At 44.2% G+C, this 6,149-nt stretch overlaps 1 pseudogene; it reads left to right on the top strand.

The window, feature by feature from the left end:
* The first annotated feature begins 4,328 nt into the window (after positions 1 to 4,328).
* LOC126946798 (E3 ubiquitin-protein ligase UHRF1-like) lies at positions 4,329 to 5,567 on the top strand (annotated as a pseudogene).
* The last annotated feature ends 582 nt before the right edge of the window (positions 5,568 to 6,149 follow it).

The raw sequence follows: 6,149 nt of genomic DNA, 5'->3' as shown, positions 1-6,149 counted from the left end.
CGTGCTATAATAATAATAAAAAAAAAATGTACATTTGGTCTTTGTTCTGGTTCCTGAGCTCTTCAAACCCTTGGAATTTCCTGCGTGATGGGAAGGGCTTTTGTTAAACCTGAATTTATGCAAATAGGGTCACTCTCAGCGGCTTCTAGGTAGCTTCAGAAAAGGACTGCTTGCCAGTGGAACCAAGCACAGGATTGGAGAGTTGGAACTTTTAGCCTCATCGTACCCCCAACATCCGGGGTGGAGGGGACTTGATGATTGAGTTCAATCACCAATCACCAATGATTTAATCAATCATGCCTACACACTTCATTAAATACTCTTGAACAGTAAAGTTTGGAGAGCTTCTGGGTTGGTGAGCACATCAATGTCCTGGGAAGGTGGTATGCCTGGAGACAGCATGGAAGCTCTGTACCCTTTTACCCCCACTCCTCCATACTTTGTCCTATGCATCTCTTCCATTTGACTGTTTCTGAGTTTTATCCTTTTTGATATTACTATAATCATATTATACATATATATCATATATACAAGGAGTATTATACTCTTATACTGAGTTCCTGAGTTATTCTAGTAAATTATCAAAGTGGAGGAGTGGGTTTCAGGAATTCTTGAACTTCAAGTTGATCGATCTAGAAGTGTAGGCGGCCCCGAAGACTTGTGACTGGCATCAGAAGTGAGGGCAATCCTCTGGGACTGAACCCTTTCCTTGTGGGTTCTGCATTTAAGTTGTTGCTATCATAATCAAAAGACATTGTCCTTATCTTGTGGGGTCTGTGTAAACTCTGAGTGCTTAGTGTCATAATTCATTTGAATTTTGGGACACCCAGTTAGTTAGTGTCAGAGAATTGAGAATTTTTAGAATGACAATGTATGCAGTGTCTGCTATGGACTCAATCTTTGTCTCCTCTCAAAATTTATATGCTGAAACCTTAATCCCCAATGTAATGGTCTTTGGAGGCAGGGCCTTTGATAGTAATTAGGGTTTGACTAAGTCATGAGGGTGGATGTCCCCTGAGTAGATTAGTGCTCTTTTAAAGAAATGAAGGGACCAGAGGTTTCTCTCTTTGACATGTAAGGACACAGTGAGAAGGCAACTGTCTGTTAACAAAGAGAGAACACTCACCAAGAACCTGACAATGGTGACACCTTGATCTCAGACTTCTCACTTCAGGACTCTGAAAAACAAATATTTGTTGTTTAAGCCACTCAGTCTATGGTATTCTGTCACGGCAGCCTGAACCTACTAAGATGGTGTCAGAAAAACAACCAACCAAAAACAAAACAAAATGCTAAACAGGAGACTCGTTTGTGCACTATGTCCTCAGTAGAAAGAATGCATGGGTTCAGGAACCAAAGAGTAGAATCAGCAGTGGCCTCACTTATTGTCATTTCTAATGTCCCTCTGGGAGACTTTGTATTTTCTGTCACTGCAACTTTGGGGTTTGTAGAGAGACAGAAACTATAAAGTGGGCACACTTTTGCTGTGTGCCAATAAGTTATAATCTACAGCTGCTACCAGGACACTTTGGACTCCTTGTGTTCAGAGAATAGCAGGGTGGAAGGAAAGCTATTATTTTTAACAGGGGTAATTCACCCTGATTGCAGGGGTGAAGAAGTAGGACTACTCTCACACAGTGGAGGCAGGGAGAATTATAGCTGAAATCCAGATGATCTATTAGGGTTTCTCTTGATACTTCCTTGCCCCACTATAACTGTGAATGGACACATGCAGCAATCCCTACTTGAGTGGGATGTGATTACTAGGGGCTTAGAATCTTCAGGCATGAAGTTTTGATTCACACCATCAGTGAAGTCCCAAGACCTGTTGAGATGAGAGTTAAGGATGAGGGTAGTTCAGAATGAGTAGTGGAGGAGGGAAAGGATGAAAACCAGTTACAGCCCCGAGACAGATGTTCTAGTTTGTCCCACTAACTTCCCTCATCTAATTGTCTCACCAAGAAGAGAGGTTCAAGAAACCTTTGGGGGAGCTGCTATATAAATTTGTATGGAGAAGTGCATCTGTGCAGTAAAGTACAGATGGTGGACTGTGGCATCCATGGAAGTGTGCTATTCGGATTCTCCCTTCAAGAGAACCTGCTGCAGAGAGAATGGTTGACCAAAAAACTGCCACAAATTCAGATCCGCTGTGGTGCTTTGCAAAGGCCATTTTCCCTCTGGAAAGTCTCCAGCAAATAAGTGAGCATAGTGGAGGTACCAGAGTCAGGCCATTTCTTCTCAATTCAGGACTTCTCTACCAAGTAATCTTTGCTCAGGGAATCCCATTAGGCATGACCAAGACTTTCTTTAATGTACTCTGAATCTTTTTCAACCCGCTAATTCCTTCTTCCCTCTTTTCCTTCACAGATGTCAGTCCTGCATTGCAGACTGAAGGTTCTTCGTACCTATTCCTGCTCCCTCTTTATTTTTTAATTATTCAAAGATATTTTCCAGAATTAATCTCTTGTGTAATTAATTCTCTCTTGGAATCTCTTAGCAGAAGATCAAAAGTGACATATTGTGTAATGCAACAAACACTGAAACCATTTTGAACTGTTTCAGAAGTGCCATGCTTTTTCATGGTACTATGCCTTTATATACCTATTATCTCGTGTTTTTGGCATGTGTCTATCTCTTGCCTTTCTTCTCTGCTTGATAAACCATTAGAAACAAAAATGTCACTGGGGATTTAGTGAAAGCAGATTCAGGGGAATACTTTAGCAATAAGCTAGATTGCATTTCATTTTAGTTATAATAAATGACTGGAAGATTATCTGTACAGAGAGTGAGTATATCGAACTCTGCCAACATGTTTGATTTTTAAGGACAGGAAGAAGGAGTAACTATAGGAAAATGTCAAGTTATTAAATTAAATATAAGGGATAAAGATGGGATAACTGATGGAGGAAGTTTGATTAGAATGAAGGAAAAGATGGGCTTTAGAACTGAGGTAAAACTATTGACTTTATGCATTAGAATATGATATTTTTTCATGTTATATAAGGTAAGAAAGCAAGAATGATATGGGTTTTGATAAATTAGTGAAAAAGTGAAATTTGAAGGAACTTAAATCTGATGTTGTCTATGTTCCTGGTCCAGGCCTGGCTTCACAAGGGTGAAACCAATTGAGTAGCATGGTTAAGGTTGCTATATTGAAATTCTTAACAATTTTATCTTTGAATTTATGTTACATTTTAAGCTTGAAATTTCAGCTCAAGTGTAGCCTGGTCTCTTGTCAACCTTACCACCTCCCTAGGATGAGTTCTAAGCTGCCAGCTTTCTGCCCCTGCTTCCATAGGTTTCAGGTGTCCTCCTCCCTCCTGACTATATCTTTCAACCACTGTCATCATCTGCCTTAGACAGTGATCAGGCTGCATTGCCTTTCAACCCTGGCAGAGGACTGGATAGGATCATAGATACATTTGTAGTTGAGTTCATAGTCACAATACTTTTGGACAGGGCAAGACAGAGGTCATCCTTCCCATAGTCTGGCAGTGCTATGGCACAATGAGCAAGTGGTAGGCCTCTTGCCTTTCCGTGTACCAAACATCTTATCGTGTGAAACTTGCAATGCCTTGGGGGTTCGCTATTCACATTGGGTGGGAGCTGCAGGCTGTGAAAAGAGAAAGAGAGATTGATTTCCCCACTCCTTACATGCATTTCCAATTTTCACTGTGTCCTGAAAAGTATATAGCCAGTTCTAAATTGGTGAAATAAGAAGTGATATTATTTTATGAGAATGAGGGACAAAGTGGTAGAATAGGGAGTCTCAGGAAAGTGTCTATGGTCTATGGTAGCTTCTGTGCATGTTAGATAGAGGGTACTTTGTTGATTATATTAAATGATGCTTCAGTCACGATACCCCGGATCTTTCCTTAGAATAAAACAACATCAGTCCACAAAGTTTTTAGAGTAGCCTAAGAAACAATCACAAATGTGACTGAATTGTTAGTTGATCTTGTTTCTAAAACCTAACTCTCTAAGTGTTGTCTCAAAATGAACTATGAGAATTATGTTTCCAATGTTAGTTAGATGTCCAGTTTAATCATGGGTTGGAACCCAATACTCTCATTTACCTCCACGAATATCCCATCCTGCAAGCACAGCAAGGATGACGTGAATAGACTCTGCTGGGTCTGCACCTGCCACCTGTGCAGGGGCCAGCAAGACCCCTAGAAGCAGTTCATATGTGACGAATGTGACATGACCTTCCACATCTACTGCCTGCGCCCGCCCCTCAGCAGCATTCCCAGCGAGGAGGAGAGGTACTGCCCAAGTGCAGGAACCACACCAGCAAGGTGGTGCTGGCGGAAGAGAGGCTGAGAGAGAGCAAGAAGGCGTAGATGGCCTCAGCCACGTTGTCCTCAAAGCGGGACTGGGGCAAGGGCATTGCGTGTGTGGGCCCCACCAAAGAGTGCACCATCGCCCCGTCCAACCACTACGGATCCATCCCAGGGATCCCCGTGGGCACCATGTGGCGGTTCTGAGTCCAGGTCAGCTAGTCTGGGGTTCATCGGCCCCACGTGGCTGGCATTCACGGCCAGAGCAACTACGGGTCGTACTCCCTGGTCCTGGACAGGGGCAACAAGGACGATGGGGACAAGGAGAATTTTTTCAGATACACGGGTAGTGATGGTTGAGATCTTTCTTGCAACAAGAGGACCGCGGAACAGTCTTGTGATCAGAAACTCACCAACACCAACAAGGCTCTGGCTCTCAACTGCTTTACTCTCATTAATGACCAAGAAGGGGTTGACGCCAAGGACTGGCAGTCGGGAAAGCCTGCTATGGTGGTGTGCAGCATCAAGGGTGGTAAGAACAGAAAGTACGCCCCCACCAAGGGCAACCGCTATGACTGCATCTAGCAGGTGGTGAAGTAGTGGCCCGAGAAGGGGAAGTCCAGGTTTCTCCCGTGGCGCTACCTCCTGCAGAGGGACGACGACGAGTCTGGCCCCTGGACGAAGGAGGGGAAGGAATGGATCAAGAAGCTGGGGCTGACTATGCAGTATCCAGAAGGCCACCTGGAAGCCCTGGTCAACCGAGAGCGGGAGAAGAACAGCAAGAGGGAGGAGGAGGAGCAGCAGGAGGAGGGCTTCGCAGGCCCCAGGGCAAGCAAGGGAAAGTGGAAGCAGAAGTAGGCAGGAGGTGGCCAGAGCAGGGCCGCGTCTCCTCACCAGACATCCAAGAAAACTAAAGTGGAGCCCTACAGCCTCAGGGCCCAGCAGAGCTGCCTCATCAGAGAGGACAAGAGCAATGCCAAACTGTGAAATGAGGTCCTAGCTTCGGTCGAAGGCCGGCCAGCGAGCAGCAGCCCGTTTCAGATGTTCCTGAATAAAGTGGAGGAGACGCTCCAATGTATCTGCTGTCAGGAACTGGTGTTCCGGCCCATTGCAACAGTGTGCCAGTGCAAGATATGCAAGGACTGCCTGGATAGATCCTTCTGGGCACAGGTGCTCAGCTGCCCTGCCTGTCGCTATGACCTGGGCTGGAGCTATGCCATGCAGGTGAACCAGCCCCTGCAGACCATCCTCAACCAGCTCTTGCCTGGCTACGGCAATGGCCGGTGATCTCCAAGCACTTCTCCACAGGCGTTTCGCTTAAAACGTGTGGGAGGGCTCTTTCATCGGCCCTGATGTTGTTCTTAGTGGGCTTAACTTAAACATGTAGTGTTTCCTACCTTCCCTAAAAAGGTTTGTTTTCCTTTTTTATTTTTAATTTTCCAATCTATACATTTTCACACATTTTCAGGAATTTATGTATTCTGGCTAAAAGTTGGACTTCTCAGTATTTTTTTTTTTTTTTGTAAACATAAAAGTCTGCAATTTCTTGACAAAACATAAGATTTTTTTGACAATTTTTATTCTATAAACTATGCTTTGATTTCTTTTTTTTCTTTTTCTTTTTTATTATACTTTAAGTTCTAGGGTACATGTGCACAACATGCAGGTTTGTTACATACCTATACATGTGCCATGTTGGTGTGCTGCACCCATTAACTCGTCATTTACATTAGGTATATCTCCTAATGCTATCCCTCCCCCCTCCCCCCAAGCCACAACAGGCCCAGGTGTGTGACGTTCCCCTTCCAGTGTCCAAATGTTCTCATTGTTCGATTCCCACCTATGAGTGAGAACATGTGGTGTTTGGTT

The sequence above is a fragment of the Macaca thibetana genome, chromosome X, assembly GCF_024542745.1.
Source record: "Macaca thibetana thibetana isolate TM-01 chromosome X, ASM2454274v1, whole genome shotgun sequence".
In the NCBI taxonomy this organism is placed as follows: domain Eukaryota; kingdom Metazoa; phylum Chordata; class Mammalia; order Primates; family Cercopithecidae; genus Macaca; species Macaca thibetana.
This window is presented reverse-complemented; position numbering and strand designations above follow the sequence as displayed.